The sequence below is a fragment of the Polypterus senegalus genome, chromosome 3 (assembly GCF_016835505.1).
Source record: "Polypterus senegalus isolate Bchr_013 chromosome 3, ASM1683550v1, whole genome shotgun sequence".
NCBI lineage: Eukaryota > Metazoa > Chordata > Cladistia > Polypteriformes > Polypteridae > Polypterus > Polypterus senegalus.
In genome coordinates this window covers 27,430,003-27,448,932 of record NC_053156.1, presented here as the reverse complement: position 1 = coordinate 27,448,932, position 18,930 = coordinate 27,430,003, and the positions used below count along the sequence as shown (strand labels likewise).

Here is an 18,930-nt window from a genome sequence, read left to right as displayed (position 1 = left end):
TGCTTTCATGTTCTCTTATTCATTCACTGATTCGTGTTAAATTCACGTTTTGCTCCGACAGTAGTGTCACGCGCTTATTTACCTCAACAAAGTTGAATTGGAGCGCACTTGGCGAAGGAACTACACAGAAATGAAGTCACTCCGTAGTTTCGGGGGTCACGTCCACGAGAACAGAAGAATATGCAGGATGGGCGGCGCAAATGCGGTCCAGAGGCGGGGGTTTTAACTATTTTGTGCCCTCCGTTTCATACGGGTGTACGTATGTATTTCAATTTTCAACCATTTCACAAAAAAAAATCTTAACACAAAGGTGAACGAAGGATTCTCGTTCCCTCTTCCCGAGCTCCGTGATTAACAATAAGCTGCATGAGTTTAAGCCCCCACCCTCCTGTCCTGAGAATCTCACAAACTAAATTTCACTTAAGCCGTCCGTTGTGATTTGCAACAAACAAGGAAACATACAAAAAAAAATTACCGGAAGAATGTACGTGTTTATTTTTATCTCATATCATCATCTGAAACCGCTTGTCCTGGTGAGGGTGAAGCTCATCCGCCAATTTTCGTAATCGACTTGGGCTCACCAGATGCAGGCCATGTACCACCATTGGGTAGCGAACGTAATTAACAATTAAGCGTTTTCTTGTTCATATTGCAACCGACGCACGGGGCCACAATGATTACTTAAAAAAAAAAAAATAAGTTGCTTTAGGTGTGTCATGTGGCAAGGACGAACGCTCCAGCTACGACCACTTCTAAACCTTCAGCCTTCGCTGTTTCTTTCTGTATTTGCTTGCTTCCTTCTTTCTTTTGACAACATTTTGCAAACTGCGGCGCTGCTGCCGTTCGGACATCCTTCTTCCTGTAAATTCTCCAGCTTAATTGACACAAAAGCGCACCCTGGAACATCATAATGAAAAGTGGGACTTCTGTTTTTTTTTTTTTTAATTAAGCACAATCATCTACAGCTTCACTACATATATGAACTTTTTTTACAAGTTAAAAATGAATCATACGAAACACTTGCATTGCACTTTCCCAATGTGTTAATGTCACCGAGCGCGTACTGGTCACTATCAAAAACGCTTAAAAATGGGAGCTCTGCGTACATTTAGGAAGTTTCTGTTTCGCGACTCCGAAAGTTTGCATAAACATTCAGGATCATAACTGCTCGCTTTGCTCAAGCCACTAATAAAACGAACTTTTCACACCTGATGAAAGTTTTTTTTTAAAGAAACTCGCATTGCACTTCCTGAACTTCTCGCTCTGTCTCGAATCGCCCTCCTCACCTGCGCGGCACGTCCCCCTGTGGATCCAGGCTCTGAGGGTTCATCCAAGGCGGACTGAGGTGCGGCGCGCGTCCCAGTGATCTGGCTTGAGGGGCGGTGGGCTACGAGGAGCGGTAAGGGAAGGTGGGGGGCAGGCTTGCGATCAGGTGTCGCACTCCGCTCTTCTTTCTCACACACTCACTCCCGGTCGTCTTGGTGTGTATGCTTGTTATGAGAAGGCACAGTTTAGCCAACTCTCGAGGCTGCCGGCGACCAAAATAGCAGAAGAAGAGGCGTCGCCCTCCAAAAATAGCCTTTGACATCACGGGGCTTGCTTTCAGAAAAGAAAAAAAAAGCCATTGTTTCCTGTAGCCGCAGCTCATACGCGATTGGAGACCTGAGCAACCAATCCGCACCGGGCAAGACGAGGCTTTTCCTTTTATCTTCTCACTTTTGTGAAGTTCAGCTTGTTTTTCAGAGTTGCAATCACATAGATTACATCTACTGATGAAGATTAAAAGAAAGATGTCGGCTGTTCTAGAGGTGTACAGTTTGCTCATCTTCAAACCGAAACCTTTCGGATTCTTGTGTCGTGTTGTGTAAACTTCCGTGAACGAGCAAACCAATTCCTCGCAAATATGCAATGAAAAGCAATGTATTCGTTATATAGTGTCTTTATCAGATCACCTCCTAAATTTTCCTCAGTTAATTTGGAGTGTATGTAAATAAAATATCGTCTAAACTCGCCGGACCAGAAAACAATCCGTCCGATCCCAAATTCTCACACTTGTAACTCGTCTCACCGAGAACGAAACGGGCGAGCACGCAAATCCACCGGCTGCTGAACGAACATGACACGATGGTGTTGTACGTAACGCCACTGTTCTGCACAGTAGTTGCATGTAGATTATGTCATAAAAAATGACATTATGTAATTTTGCCACTGCTTGTCGTTAGCTTATATTTAAAACTCAAGTTACTTCTTTTTAGACTTATTACAAATTTAAGTTAAAGGTTTTTTATTTAGTCTATTTACACAAGAAACGTAACTTGCCTTCTCACTTGTATCCTATGACAGACCGAAATAAAACAAGCAAATAGAGACAAGACAAGGTAAACACTTACACAGAAAGTCTAAAAAAAGTTTACATTTTTTGAAAAACAAATAGATTTTGTTAATATTAGATTCTATCGGTTAGAAAGTACATTTTTCCTAAGATGGGTACATTAAGGAAAGCACCCTATGGATTGTTTTATTGTTACGTTATCTGTCATACATTGCATTATCTAACTAGCTATTTACCTATCTGATATATAGTGTATTATATGATAAATAGGAAAGGCACTATCTATTACTGTATATAGTGCCTTTCGCATCTATCATTCATTGCATTAGCTATCTAGTTATTTATCTATTACTGTATATAGTGCCTTTCGCATCTGTCATTCACTGCATTAGCTATCTCTGTATATCTCTATTACTGTATATAATGCCTTTCACATCTATCTATCATTCATTGCATTAGCTATCTAGTTATTTATCTGTTACTGTATTTAGTGCCTTTCACATCTATCTATCATTCACTGCATTATCTATCTAGTTATTTACCTATCTGGTATAGTGTCTATCCTATTTATCATATAATACCCTATCTATTATATAGTGCCTTTCATATCTATATATGTATTAAAAGTGCTTTTCATCTATATCTATCTATTATATAGTGTATTACCTATCTAGCTATTAACCTACTTGGTATATAGTACCTTTCCTATCTCTCATATACTACCCTATCTATTTTATATAGTGCCATTCATATCTATATATCCATTATAGTGCTTTCAACATCTATCTATTATATAGTGCCTTTCACATCTATCAATCTATTATATAGTGTATTATTTATCTCGCTATTAACCTACCTGCTATATTGTGCCTTTTCTATCTATCATATAGTTCCCCAATCTACTGTATTATATAGTGCCTTTCATATCTATATATCTATTATAGTGCTTTTCACATCTATCTATTATATAGTGTCTTTCCTATTTATAATATAGTGCATTATCTATCTATCTACCTATCTTTCTATTGTATAGTACATTATCTATCTATCTGGTATATAGTGCCCTTCCTATCTATCCTATTGTACCCTATCTATCTCTGATATTCATTATTAAAAAGACACTTAGCACTGGGGGGAAAGGAAGGAGTTTTTGGAGCAGCTTGTGTGGGTCTTTACAGCGGCTGTCCTCCCAGATTTAATGAAGTTAAGTTCTGCGTCAGATGAGAGTCCGTCATTGTGGTTCTTCAGAGCAATGCCATAGGGAAACCATTTTTGGCTCCCAAAAGGGCCAAACATTCAAAGGTTCCAGAAAGAACCTTAAAGGGGCAATAAATGACCATGAATAGATAACAGATTTGTGACATTCAAATAAGCCCCTGATTTGTAAAGGAGAATTCCATATGTTTAGGTCAGGTTTACTAGATCTGTTAGTATCCTGCACTTTACATTAAAAGTTCTGTTTTCTCTACATTATTATTATTATTATTTATTATTCACCTGACGTCTTTATTCAAGGTGACTTATTACATTTGAGAAATTGTTACTTTTCCCCCCAATTGGCGCACAGACAGGTGAAGTGACTTGATTTGAACCCACAAACACGTCAGTCACACCTGCCTAACACATTAGGAGCCTTTTCAAAGCCCAAAGGAGCAGCTTCATACACAAATAGCCCGAACAAGGAGCCATACAGCTCAGTAAAGTGCCTGTACAGAGCCAGGGTATTTTTAAGCGTGTTCTTGAATGTCTATTTCTCATCTTTTAATCTCTTTGGCACAGTCTGAGTAGTAAACCGCTTGACAATTCACTGTATGTGGTACGCGTGTAGCTGTGTATGTGACAAACAAATCTTGGATTCAGATTGAATTGGGCAAGTTGTGTATCGGCCATCGGAGCACAGCATGTGAGGGGCAGCCGGCGGAAGGCCCAGTTAATTTGTCAGATCATAGGAGGGAAAGAATGAATACAATCAATGAATAAAAAAAAAAAATCAAATTAAAATCAATTAAGAAAAGACAAAAAAGTGAAGTAATGATAAAAGGCTTTAACCCTTACAACACCCCAGGGTCAAATCTGTGCCATTTTTGAAATTAGTAAAATCGCCCTTAATTTCATCTATTTAGGACAAAACTTTGTAGCTTTTCCTACTTTGTGACCAATCAGAATTAACTAACAAAAAATAATATGTGGAGCTTCTAGTTTTTCTGCTTTTTTTAACCTTGCTGTGTCTTTCAGGTTACAGAACAACTGTGACAAGAACAGGCCATTCAGTTAGTCCAACAGGCATTTTATTCACCCAGATTGTCCAAACTAACATCACGTCAAGATTAGAAGGTTCAGAATTTAGATCTCAAACAAAGGGGTCTATTATTGTCCTGAAAGAAATATGCAAACTGGAGCTGACCGGGATGACCCAGATGGACAACTGCATTAGAAGGTAAGGACATCCAAGTGTGTAGTTTGAAAAAAAAAATTGCTTACAGGTCCTCAGTTTGTTTTTTTCCTTAAATACACACTAAACAGCAGTGTCATCTGCAGCAAAGAAATGATGACTCTGGCATGTTGGCCTTACAGTCTGAAAAAGGATGACCTCTCCTGTACATTTTGGTCTCAATTTTAATGTCGTCTTTCATAAACTATTTTTTTTACACTATATATATATATATATATATATATATATATATACTTCTATATAAAAGCGGTCGGGATTGTCCTTCCATCCCGTGAGTGCTACGCAGGCGCGGAGTTTCACACACGCCCCGTCCATTTTGCAATGCACAATGGGATTTGTAGTTTCGTTTTTCCAGGTAAAAGATGATTTTCTACTCCAGACTGTGCGATATCTTCTTCTTCTTTCTTATTATATAAAACCAGTCGGGATTGTCCTTCCGTCCCGTGAGTGGAAAGCGTAGCGGTATTCCGCTTATCACAGACTTACTACTTGCAGTTTGCGGTATGAGGCGACATGATGTGAGCAGAGTTCTGGTGCTCCCATCGTTCCCTTGCTTTTGTGCGCGATGCGCTGGAAAAATAGACAAAATTATGTCTCTGGAAATAATTAATGTTGATGGAGTACAAATGCCTCACCGCATAGTAAATATCAGGGGTTCAAAAGGCGACCTCAATATAGAAAAAAGTTTAAATTTCATCACTAAGATAACAGAAACTACGAGTATTAAAGTAATACCACTCAAATGCAATATAACCAAATTAATGAGTTTGTATAAAATATCAAATTGATCTACATATTGAATTGCCTTAAGAAGTGGTCAACTTAAAAGTCGGTCGCCTTAAAAGGCAGGTCAGCCTAGTGTGTGTGTATATATATATATATATATATATATATATATATATATATATATATATATATAGTTAGATATGGCCAGGGCCCTTGTGGGGAAGAGTATGTGGATAGAGCCTTATCGCCCCTGGAGTCCCACAGGGTATGCTGGGAGTTGGAGTTCGCTGCAGTACTGCAGGATTCTGTGGATACCCACCAGAGGTAGCCGTGGAAACGGCAGAGCCTGTCATGGCAGGAGATCATGGGACACCTGGAGCACTTCAAGGAGCTCTATAGGAGGAGCCAGCAGTTGGGAGTGAGAGAAAAACAAAGCTTGCCAGAAGAAAAGTTAGGGCGGAAGGAATGAGAGAGAGTGAGAAAGAGAAAGGAAGAAGATAAAGTTCTGTTATTTGTGCCCTGTTGTTGCTTGTGTACTGTGCTGCGGTGGGGAGTGAAAGGAAAGCACTTCACCACTGATGATAAATGTTTGCTGTGCTTTGAACTTGTGCCTGGAGTCTGTCTGTGTTGGGATTGGGCTGCTGGTGCGCCACCTGCAGGCCACTAATATATATACATATTATACACACACTACAGTCTGAACACACACTAAATAAAACTTCTGACTTGGCAGTCCCAGTCCCAGTGAGGCATTATGCAGACATATTTGCTGTTGGTATAAAGGACCATTGCATTTCTTGACACACTTCTACTGAATGATTTGTTGTCTGAAAGTCCTCATTGTTGGTGTGTCTCAAAGAGGATGTGCAGCATTGTTCATAATGGCACTCAGTTTTAATTCTCTCCTGTGCTACGACCTTCACGGGGTCCAGAGTGTGCCCCATTCCTGAGCCTGTCCTTTTAATTAGCTTGTTGAGTCGGTGGGTCTGTCTCATAGAAAATCAAACTGGCCATCACAGAGTTGTAGAAGATGTGAAGGATGTCACTTCCCATATTAAAGGAACACCGTGTTCTAAGAAAAGGAGTCTGCTCTGCCCTTTCTTCTTTAGTTCCTCTGTGTTCCAAGACCAGTGCAGCCTGTCATTGATGGGGACCCCCAAGTACTTGTATGAGTGGACCACCTCTACATCCACTCCTTGATTAGTGACCAGACATGGAGGCTCTTTGTTGTGGCGAAAGTCAATAAGCAGTTCCTTGGGTTTGCTGATGTTAAGATGGTCGTTGCACCAAGAAGCCCCTAACTCCTCTGCTCTGTCTCATCCCCCTTATCCATACACCCCATAAGTGTAGAATCAACAGAGGATTTCTGCAAGTTACATGTCCTGGTGTTATAATTATAGTCTGAGGTGTGCAGAGTGAAGAGAAGAGCAGACAGGCCTGTTCCTTGTGCTGCTACAGTGTTAGTCCCACAGTCATTAAGTCTCACAAACTAATTACCCAGGAAACCCCACAGGCTCATCCACCTGCATATATCTCTGAGTTTACCCCTTAAGAGGGATGTGCTGGATGGTGTTCAAGGTTGTGGAGAAATCAAAAACACATCATCCTCACTGTGCGGCCAACCTTGTCCAGCCTGGTGGAACAGACAGATAATCGCATCCTCCACTCCTATCTTTGTCTGATAGGCAAACTGCAGTGGGTCCAGGTGGTCTACCATAAGAGGACTTCTATAGTCCAGGACCAGCCTCTGAAGGTCTTCATGATGTAAGACATAAGTGCCACTGGTCTGTAGCCATTAGGTGAAGAACACGAGCAATACAGGATGTTTTCCACAGCAGTGACACTTTCTGAAGCCTTAGTGACAGACTGAACAGGTGACAGAGGACACCACACAGTTGGTAAGCACAGGCCTTAAGAACTCGAGGACTGACTCCATCGGGTCCTGCAGTTGTCTCCTTACTTGGTCTTCAGTTACGTGTGGTCCACACTGATGGTCAGAGGTGGCCTTGTCACTGACCTTCCAGTTGATGATGTAGGAGGGACTGGTCATTGGAGGAAGGTGGCAGTGCAAGAGAAGATCTATTAAAATATGGGTTCAGGGCGTTAGTTGATGCTGCCAGAAGTCGGCCCACACCAAGGGCTCAATGCAACTGACAATACAAACACAAGGGCTCATGGGGAATGACACCGTGAAGGCCCCACAGTGGAGTTTGCGCCCAAGACTTTGTTTTTAAATCTTACTCTTCAGATTAGGCTGCCTAACCTTTGGGAAGCCCACCGGCTGAGTGCTGTTTTTGTAAATTCTTCATTTTAGCTCCGCTGCCATGTGGACAAAGGAGCCTTAAAGGAGGCCTCCCCACCTACTGCCCTGTGATCAGGACCAGATGCTAATTTACAGCCTGGGAACACTCGTCACTAATGCTTTCCAGAAGATATGTTTTCCCTGTTTGTGTCTCTCCCCGTCTCTCAGGTGATCCTGTTACACTAATCATGGACGGCTTTTTAATGTAAAGCTTTGAGGGTGAAGGATGAGAAGAAGCAAGCTGATCCCCCGGCGGCCTGACGCAACATCATCCTGGGTTCACCGAGTCACTCCTGTGCATTTCAGAAGGGGAGCCTCACTGTGGTTACAGACACGATTGCATAACGTTGAGCTGCGCTGAGCTCTGAATCACATCCGCCTCACGCCGTTATGGCAACACGCGCTGGCCCGCCGCTTCATGTGAACCGAGTCCCAGGCGGCAGCCTGCTTAGAGAGGTGCTGCTGTCGGCACTCAGAGCAAAGACCACCAAAGTCAGGGAGAACATTCTATGGAAGTCCACCTGGATAAGAGATCATAATGGAGATGAAGGGACAGCCCCAAGGTGGAGCTGCGCCCCTAAAGCATTTTGCAATCGCGCATGCTGTGAAAGGCGCTTACATAAAATACACAAACGAAGGAAGTTTCATTGGGAGGAACATGTCTTGGTGCAGCAGTCATGAAACAAGCACAAAACATGACAACGTGGCCCATGGCAGCGGACTGGTCTGGCCGGATTATGCTATCAGCAAAATAGTGTTATACAAAGAAAGAGTATGCACAATATAAAAGGCACTCTGCAGGAAGAATACGCTACTACTGTATGTATTGTTAATGCAAGGAAAGACTTTTCTATATAGCGCCTTAAACAAAAAGCTACACATTAATAAAGCAACGCAAGAAAGAGAGACTGCAGTATATGAATATAAAATACGCTATCTGGACAAAGAGAAAGGAATGGTTCTCAATAGAGTGCCAAAGAAAAAATACTATATATTATGAAAGAAAGAAAGAAAAAAAAAGATTTTCCATGTATTGCTTTAAACAAAATACTATATATTATTAAAGATTGGAAAAAGACTTTTTTTGTAGTGCCTTAAACAAAATGCTGTGTAAATCTAATACAATACAATACAATATCTAATGCAAAGAAATAAGAAAAGGCTTCTCAATATAGTGCCTTGAGCAAAATACTAATTAAAGAAAGAAAAAGCAAAGACTCTTCTGTATAGTGCCTTAAAAATGCCATGTAATACTAATGGAAAAAGAAAGAAAGACTTCCTATTCATATATCATACCATAATCAAAATGCTACATGTTAATAAAGCAAAGCAAAAAGAAGGGCTGCAATATATAAAATGTGCTAGAAAGAAAGAAAGATTCTCAATATAGTGCCTTACACAAAATACTAAATTATTATTAAAGAAAGAAAAAGCAAAGACTCCTCTATATAGTGCCTTAAACCAAATGCTACATATTAATAAAGCAAAGCAAGAAAGAGAGACTGCAGTATGTGAATATAAAATATGCTATCTGGATAAAAAGAAAGGAATGGTTCTCAATTGAGTTCCATAGACAAATACTATATATTATGAAAATAAAAGATTTTCCATATACTGTCTTAAAAAAATACTGTATATTATTAAGGAATACAAAAAGACTTTTCTATGTAGTGCCTTAAACAAAATGCTCTATATATCTAATACTATACAATACAATAATAATGCAAAAAAAAAAAAAGCTTCTCAATATATTCCAATCTGCTATATCCTTACACAGGATGGAGCCAGTCCCAGCCAACACAGGGCACAAGGCATGAACAAATCCCGGGAAGGGTGCCAACCTACCGCAGGACACACACAAACACACAAAGCACACACTAGGGACAATTTAGGATCGCCAATGCCCCTAACCTGCATGTCTTTGGACTGTGGGAGGAAACCCACGCAGACACGGGGAGAACATGCAAAGTCCACGCAGGGAGGACCCGGGAAGTGAAGTGAAGTGAAGTCTCCTAACTGTGAGGCAGCAGTGCTACCCACTGCGCCACTGTGCTGCCCTTCTCAATATAGTGCCTTAAAAATATATATAATTAAAGAAAGAAAAAGCAAAGACTCTTCTGTATAGTGCCTTAAATAAATTGCCATGTAATACTAATGGAAAATAAAAGAAAAACTTGAATTCATATATCATACTGTAAACAAAATGCTACATGTTAATAAAGAATAGCAAAAAGTAAGGCTGCAATGTATAAAATGTGCTAGAAAGAAAGAAAGAGAAAGAAAGAAAGATTCTCAAAATAGTGCCTTAAAAATATATATAATTAAAGAAACAGCAAAGACTCCTCTATATAGAGCCTTAAACAAAATGTTGTGTATTATTAAAGACAGAAAAAACAAAGACTCTTCTATATAGTGCCTTAAATAAAACATTACATGTTAATAATGCAAAGCAAGAAACAAAGGCTGCAATACACTATATAATGCACTATATAGAAAGAAAGAATATAGTGCCTTAAAATATATATATAATTAAAGAAAGAAACAGCAAAGAGGGGTGGCACGGTGGTGCAGTGGGTAGCGCTGCTGCCTCACAGTTAGGAGACTTCACTTCACTTCAAACTCCCTGTATGGAGTTTGCATGTTCTCCCCGTGTCTGCGTGGGTTTCCTCCCACAGTCCAAAGACATGAAGGTTAGGTGGATTGGCGATTCTAAACTGCACCTAGTGTGTGCTTTGCTTGGTGTGTTTGTGCACCGTGCGGTGGGCTGGCACCCTGCCTGGGGTTTGTATCCTGCCTTGCTCCAGCAGACCCCATGACCCTGAAGTTAGGATATAGCGGGTTGGATAATGGATGGATGGAAAAAGCAAAGACTCCTCTGTATAGTACCTTAAACAAAATGCCATGTATTACTAATGCAAATAAAGAAAAACTTGTGTATATACTGTATATGGCACCTTAAACAAAACGCTACATGTTAATAAGGCAAAGCAAGAAAGAAAGGCTACAATATATAAAACGTGCTAGAAAGAAAGAAAGAAAGAAAGAAAGAAAGAAAGAAAGAAAGAAAGAAAATCAATAGAGGGCCCTAAATAAAACATTACATATTAATAAGACAAAGCAAGAAATAAAGGCTGCAATATACAGTACTATAAAATGCACTATATAGAAAGAAAGTGTGACATTTCTGTATGGCGCTCAAAGCGAATTACTCCATATTATTAAAGGACTTAAAAACAAAGAGTCTTACATAGAGTGTCTTAAAAGAGTGCTGTATATTACTAACACAAAGAAAGAAAAAAAAAGTCATTTTTCTTTGTATATTGTGCCTTAAACAAGACACCATACATTATTAAGGCAAGGCAAGAAAGAGAGACTGCATTATATGTAAAAAAGGCACTATAAAGCATGAAGGACTCTTCAATAAAGTGCCTTAAACAGAATACTATATATTATTAAAGCAAAGGAAGACTATGCAATATATAAAAGGCACTATATAGTAAAACAGACTCTTCAATGCTGTGCCTTATACAAAATACCCACATCGCTTGCTTTAAACCACATGGCCTGACAGCATTGCCTGGTCTCATATTCCCCAATTCCTCTGTTTGTCCGTCCTTCCATCCATTCATCTATCAGCCTGTCCTGTTAAAGATGGCAGGGAGCTAGTGCCTGTCCCTGAAGCAGGGGTTCCAAGGCAGGAATCGGCCCTGGATGGAGTGGACCTCCAGTAGATGATATCTATTACCCAGCAGTAACAGTGGAGATGGTGATGTGGTCTTCAAAGGCACCATATGAAGACCCCCCAGATAAGCCGGTGAGAATGCGCCGTCACTTATGAGTCTAGTGGGGCGAACTGCCGACAGGCCGCTGGACTCATTTTTACTTTATGTGTCTCTGTCACGTGCTCAGAAGCAGCAGGAGGCGGGGTCAAAGGCAGTGAAGTCATAATTAGGTGACCGCTATCAGCATGACGGACGTGAACGAAAGCCCCTCCTCTCCTGCTGCGCACATTTTTCTCCCTGGGAGATGAACAAACGAGCAACGAGAGGAAGTCATTTGCGGTCGGGGCCTGCTCTCAGTTCTCAGGCTCTTCAGCAGCAGTAGGCCTGTTTTCCAAGCTTTTGCAAGACAGCTCTGCCAAGCAGGACCCATGCTGAGCTGATGGGCTTTGAATCGTCAAAAAAAGGGGCAGCTCTGTGGGAGTCTCGCTTGCCCTCAGACATGAACAGGGCCTCTCAAGGATATCTGCTCACTGTAGGAGGGGTGAGGTGGGCTTCTGAATAGGATGTGACCAGCGGTGCGTGTCCCGTACCTGCCTTCGATCTCATATCCCACATGCAAGAAGACAGAAGGTGCCACCTGACCTGACATCCTGTGATTCTGTTTAGGTGGATGAGCAAAAAGCCTTGCTTGGTATTCTCCTCTTTAACTTGGTAATGGCGCTATATCCTGTAGCAAGTGATGGACTATTTAAAGAGGGAGGCCTTTGCTGAAATGCTCTCAGCTGATCAAGAGTAGGCATGCGTTGGTACAACAAAGCAAACAGGAGATAATCTGGGCAGAACAGAGGTTGGGATGCCAACCGACTCGAGTTCCCAGAGTTTTTACACACCCGAACACTGGATTGGCTTCAAGTTGTCATCATGGAGAAGAAATAGGAAATGGCCAGCAGGTACACAAAGCTTCCATGAAGAGTGCCCCCTAGGCAGAGGGCAGCCATCACACAAAGCAACCATGCATCCTATAAAACTAACACAAACCAGTCCTTCTCAATGAATCCTTCTTTATTATCTATGGCACCCTACTTAGCTCAATACACCTTGGAGTAATGCGAGTGGTAGCTGGTTATGAGGGTCATTTAGTTTCTGGCACCGGTGGGATTTGGACTTCCCACCTTCTGCTTTCCAGCTCAAGTCCTCAGCACAGTTCTCCTTCACCTTTCGATGACCCTCTAGAAAAGCTCCTCACACATAAAGACAGTATGCCATGAGATGGCATGACACCCAAAAGCAAGTGGCATCCCTGTGACAAAAATGGAGGGGGACAAGTGCTGGCATGGCATTTTGCTCCCAATTTCTTTATGGAGACATGGCTCATATTTTCCAGCATCTCCCATCTAACAGCGATAATGGCAGTGACTTCTTTAGCTGATGGCACCACTGGGGCTTTCACTCCTCACTCAGAAGAAAAAGGTACACATCAAAGCAGACCTCATGAAGCATGGCAGAAACACACCAGGGAAGACCCTGAGCACCCAACACAGGTGTCCTTCATATAGTGCCTTTCAGAACAAACTCAGTGGACAAAGAGGAGCTGAAGTGCAGGCAATGGTTGGCACTAGTGAAGAAAGATGGAGCTTACGAGGGCCTGGTGTTGGGAGAAACTGACACAGGCATGAAGCATATAGCCATCCCAGGGGGCAAATAAGGAAAGAAAGCATTGCAGGGACATCAAGTGAGAAGCACAGAATATTGATAGGTGGTAGCAGGGAGGACAGCTAGGTTATAAGTGTGCCACGCTGTGTATTGTACTGGGAAGGCATGCTAGACCTTTTATATAGGAGCTGGGGCACAAGACTGCAGGGATACTTGGGACCACCTAGGCAGAGTGCTGGTTGGATTGCTTCAGGAAGTATAACAATAATAAATCTTTAAATTTATTTAGAGCTTTTATCACTAGTCTTTCATAGTGAGCCACTTCCACCACCACTACATAAATGATGTGATGGCAGCCATTTTTGAGCCAAACTACTCACCACACATTAGCTGTGGTAGGTAGTGAAAGAGAGAGGGACAATTCGAGATGAGGATGATGACCCTACTCTTTACAAAGGATGCCCACCAGGAGTCAGGACTTCAGTTTTCCGTCTCATCCGAGGGATGGTGCTATTTTTACAGCACACTGTACCCATCACTGCAGTGGGCATTGGGATCCTCATTCAAACCACAAGGTAAGCGCCTCCTGCTGGCCTCACCAACACCTTTTCCAGCAGCAGCCAAAGCTTTTCCTACGTAGTCTCCCATCCACGTACTGGCTGGGCATGAACATGCTTAGCTTCTGGTGGGTGACCTCTTCTGAAGTGCATCTTGTATGGAGGGCAGTCATGATCCTGGTAGACATTACTGGATTATTTCAACAGGCCGTTTATTAGATGTCACCAAATCGTCAGAATATTTGAGGGGCTTTGGATGTGGACTGACATACCAACCAGGAATCCTCACCCAACCTTGAGGCCAGTACAATGGAAGGACCAGGGTAGAGGAGCATGGCTAAACTTTTTCTCTCCCAATACAACAGATGGCAGTATCTTTGGGGTGGGGGTAGAATACCACAGGGCATGCTGGGATTTGTAGTTCCAGGGGGCAGTCCTATTGGGTTCCATGGGGCCATCAAGGGGAGCAGCTGGGATTCTAAATCCCTACTTTCTAGGATTTCTGATCAACCCGGCACTGTTTTCAATGGGCTATGCCATAGCACCCAAAGTACTGCCAGGTCCAATATAAAAGAATCTGCTTGATCTTAGCCAGTCAAAGTTAGGTGGAAGATTATGAAGCTTGCCTGGAGAAGTGGAAGGTGAAGAAAACGATTATTGTAAGAGCAGAGAAACCCTTTGTAAAGTATTTGGATGCCAATAAACCCTCTTACTATATTGGGACTTGTGTCTGGGGTTTGGGGTGCTGCAAAGCCCCCTATATATTGAGCATTATTTTTTCCTATACAATGTATATTTTATTACTGTTTACTATGACCCTTATGTTACATGACATCACCTGTTATGTTATGACATTATGTTACATATGTCCATCCAGCCATCCATCTTCTAAACTTTATTCTCAATAGGGTTGTGGAGCTTATCCCAGCAAGAAAAGAACACATATTGTATGGAAATGGAGTTAGTTAGTGTTACACCCCGAGAACGCATACATCTACTCCTTCTGTGAAGGCAGCAATAGGTGTAGTATGTTCAGTGGATTTAGAACCTCAGGTTATTATCCTGGCAGCAGAATTTTGAAATAATAATAATAAATTGTAAGCTATGGATACGTTTTTGTGGGATGACAGATGGAATACCATTACAGTAATCTATACGTGAGGTGACTCGGGCATTAACCGATACTTAAGTACTGTGTTGCATAAGAACAGGATGAAGTCTAGAAATGTTTCGGAGATGGAAAAAAGCAGTCGGAGAAATGTCACTTATACGGGAGGAATTATTTAATAATAATAATAATTATTATTATTATTTAATAATTGTCATTATTAGTGTATAAATGGATATAAATATTTGCATGTAAACGATTCGCCAAAATCTGTTGTATGTAAACAATACTGTTTAAAACATTATTGTTTTTTTCATCAGAAAACCCAGTTTCCACGTCTACCTGTATTAGTTTAAATGGCACGTTTACCACTCGCAATAGGGCAGACACGCTGACTTATCGTGTCGACTGGGCAACACAGTGAATGCGGCGTCTATCTATATGTTTTCCGTAGCCTGCTACAGGTAGGTATTTTCTCGACCATTGGCACTGGTTTCGCTCCTTATATTTTCGTTATACTGCGACGGTGGTTTCCTAAGCCTTTGTTATACTGAATTCTTTTCTCACCGTTTTCTGTTCCTATTCTTACACCGCCGTATGCTACAACGGGCTTCGGCTAGTAATTTAATAATTCCTATGTATATATGTGTGTATATGTATAATAATTATATATATATATATATATATATATATATATATATATATATATATATATATATATATATATATATATGTGTATATATATATATATATATATATATATATACAGTAATCCCTCCTCGATCGCGGGGTTGCGTTCCAGACCCCCGCGATAGGTGAAAATCAGAAGTAGAAACCATATGTTTGTGTGGTTATTTTTATATATTTTAAGCCCTTATAAACTCTCCCACCCTGTTAACATTATTAGAGCCCTCTATACATGAAATAACACCCTTTAGTCAAACGTTTAAACTGTGCTCCATGACAAGACAGAGATGACAGTTCTTTCTCACAATTAAAAGAAAGCAAACATATCTTATCTTCAAAGGAGCGCATCATAAAGGAGCGCGTCAGGAGCAGAGAATGTCAGAGAGAGCGCTGCAAAGAAAAGCAAACAATCAAAAATCAATACATGCTTTTAAGTATACAGAAGCACCGCGATAAAGCGGCATTTTGTAGAGGAGCGTCGGTGTCCTCAGTGCAAACAGCCCCTCTGCTCACACCCCCTCCGTCAGGCTGAGAGAGCGAGAAAGATAGAGAGAAGCAAACAAGCACAGCGCGGGAAGCAAATCTTACAGCATTGAGGGGTTTTAGTTAATATGTAATACATGCTCTGATTGGGTAGCTTCTAAGCCATCCGCCAATAGCGTCCCTTGTATGAAATCAACTGGGCAATCAAACTGAGGAAGCATGTAACCTAAATTAAAAGACCCATTGTCCAGAAAGCGGCGAATCAGCGAAAAATCTGTGATATATGTTTAGATGTGCTTACATTTAAAATCCAGCGATAGAGTGAAACAAAAGTCAAAGCGATATATAGCGAGGATTACTGTATACTGTATATATATATATATATATATATATATATATATATATATATATATATATATATATATATATATATATATACACACACATATATATATATAACTAAATACCACTGAGACTCACTCATCACGAAATCTCCCGAACCATGAGGTCTTGGGACTTTGGAATTTGGAATGTAGGTTACTAAGAAACGGTTTTAAAAATTTCGTGGTCCATGCGCAAAATTTCTTAATAGTTTTTAGAATCATCTGTACTTAACGGATTTAGATTGGGCTTTTTCTATAATTTGCTTGAACATTCCGTTGATTTTGCGACTTTCTCATTGCACTAAATATCATAGTTCGTTTGCGGTATCGATTTATTAGCCTGAATCCAAGAGAGGCTCATCGGGCTGCGGGACCTCCTCTCTCACGCATCCGCTTAGCTCAAGAACGACAGAACTACTTAATGGATTTAGATTTTTGTTTCTATAATTTGCTTGAACATTCCAGTTAATCTTGTAACTTCTCTCATTGTGCTAAGAGTCTTAGTTCGGTTGCAGGATACTGTATACTGTATTCATGGTAATCCGAGACAGAGGCTGCGGGCCGAGGAGAGAGGGAAGCGTGACGTCAGGAGTAGAGAGCTGGGCGGGGCCCTCCTCACTGTCCTGTTTCACTAATACGCGGGCGAAGCCACAAGGCACGGCTAGTTATTCATACTAGCCTACCCGCGGCGTAGCCTACGAACCAACATACAATTGTCCGTGACTGAAAACCGGAGGAGCGCCTTCCAAAGCGAAGGACGGGGTTAAATGGCGCTCGTTCAGTACGCACTGCCCACTTATGTGCCCGCCCCCAACTCCCTACCTGAGTCGCTTTCGTCTGTGTACAGTCCACACGCACCTGTGAGTCACGTTGACTGTTAATTTTCCAAACACCGCCTCAGTCGGTTTCCACGTTGATTTTTCATTGTTCTTTGTGGTTCCGGCTGCTTTTTTTATATATAATCCACCAAGTCACCCGACCATGGAGGGCTTTACAAAGGGCAGGGATGTAATCAGTGCGAGCGTATGACCCGCACGTACTGGTATTTTCTCGTTCGTGGGGAACAATTGGAAGCCACGGTCTCCATCACGAATGGGGTTCAACGGCTTACCCACGCCTCCCCGCGCCGGGTAGACACACGTTGATCCATTCAGTGTAGCGCACGTGCAGTACCGGACATACAAGTGCATCACAGACCTGTTAATGCTCAATCTCACGTGGTTGAATGCCACTTGTCCCTATAAGAATTTGGACGCCGACCGCTGTTGGGTTGTGTAACTATTTGGCAGGCGGGAATCTCGTTCGTTTTTGGAAATAACGAGCCAAATCGCTCCACCAACTAAGAATTGCCATGCACCACCACCCACAGAATCGAGAAAGAGCTATCAATCTGTCAATCCTGTCCGTGTCCGGGTGAGGTTTCCTGTGTTGAGTCAAATGAAGCGAAAGGCTCCACACCTGGTTGTGCCCTTCCGTCAATTCCTTTAAGTTTCAGCTTTGTAATCATACTCCCCCCTGAACCCAAAGACTTTGGTTACCCGGTTGGCTGCCCTGTTGCGGGGCCTGCATTGGTGAAGCAGGTGAGATGGTAATGAAACAGAGGCACAGGGCTTATTGGTTTTTAAAGACTGCTTCCTTCATTGGGTTTTAACCAATGCATGGAACGAACCAACACACAATCGTCCGTGCGGTGCTCAGGGTGGAACGGGAGGAGAGGAGAAGGACGTCCATTCACCTACCTCCATCATGCTAGTCTGCTGATTTCTCGTTCAGTATACACTGCCTGCTCATGTGCCCACCTCCAACTGGTCACTCGAGTCTTTGTACAGTCCAGGTGCACCTGTGACTCACGTAGACTTTTCATTGTTCTGTGCGGTTTTGGCTGCCTTTCTATACATAATCCACCAAGACACCCGACCACGGTGGGAGGGGTGTGTGTACATAGTGCAGGAGTATCTAAGAAGACGCATGTTTGTCGCGGATGCGAATTGCTGTATGTAGCGTGTAAAACAGTTTGCTATGGTGCACGCGGTCGTGCGTCGTAACCGAAAACTCGTTTTTTTAAAGACTGCTTACTTCATTGTGTTTTAACCTCAGTTGTAAAGAAACGTTTTAAGGATCCCATGGGATACCCCTCGCAAACAGTTTTACATGCCGCATATGGCGATTCACCTCCACGAGAAACATGCCTGTATTAACAGTCAACGTGGGTCGGAGCTGCATGTGACCTCTACGACAGACGAATATAAATGACGCTGGTTTTTCTGTGTCGTCGCGTCTGAGTTGGTGGGCGTGGCTCTGTGAGTTGTCGTCGTATCCAATGGTCTTGGAGTTGGTGGGCGTGGCTCCTTCCTGCGTGCGCCATAGGTGTCTCACTTAGTGAATCCACGCCCCTTCCGCCGTGCTTTCCATGGTTGTCTTGCCTTAGTGAATTATATATATAGATATTGAACACAAGGATACTTATTATGACCAGTTTCAGTTCACATAGCATAACAGCACATTTAAGGTACTCAAAATAAGTG

The 18,930-nt window shown here is 41.9% G+C and overlaps 1 protein-coding gene across 5 annotated transcripts in view; it reads right to left on the bottom strand.

Moving 5' to 3' along the window:
* hdac7a (histone deacetylase 7a) overlaps nt 1-18,930 on the bottom strand; it is a 278,061-nt gene that overhangs the window by 191,628 nt on the left and 67,503 nt on the right. Inside the window, exon 1 of one of the 5 annotated variants that reach the window (XM_039746854.1) lies at nt 1,287-2,501. The exons of 2 other annotated variants lie outside the window; for them this stretch is intronic. The gene's annotated coding sequence lies outside the window, so the exon portion shown is untranslated. Of the gene's footprint in view, nt 1-82; nt 938-1,286; nt 2,502-18,930 lie in introns of those variants that run through there. 2 more of the 5 variants (XM_039746853.1, XM_039746855.1) reach the window with 2 other exon arrangements.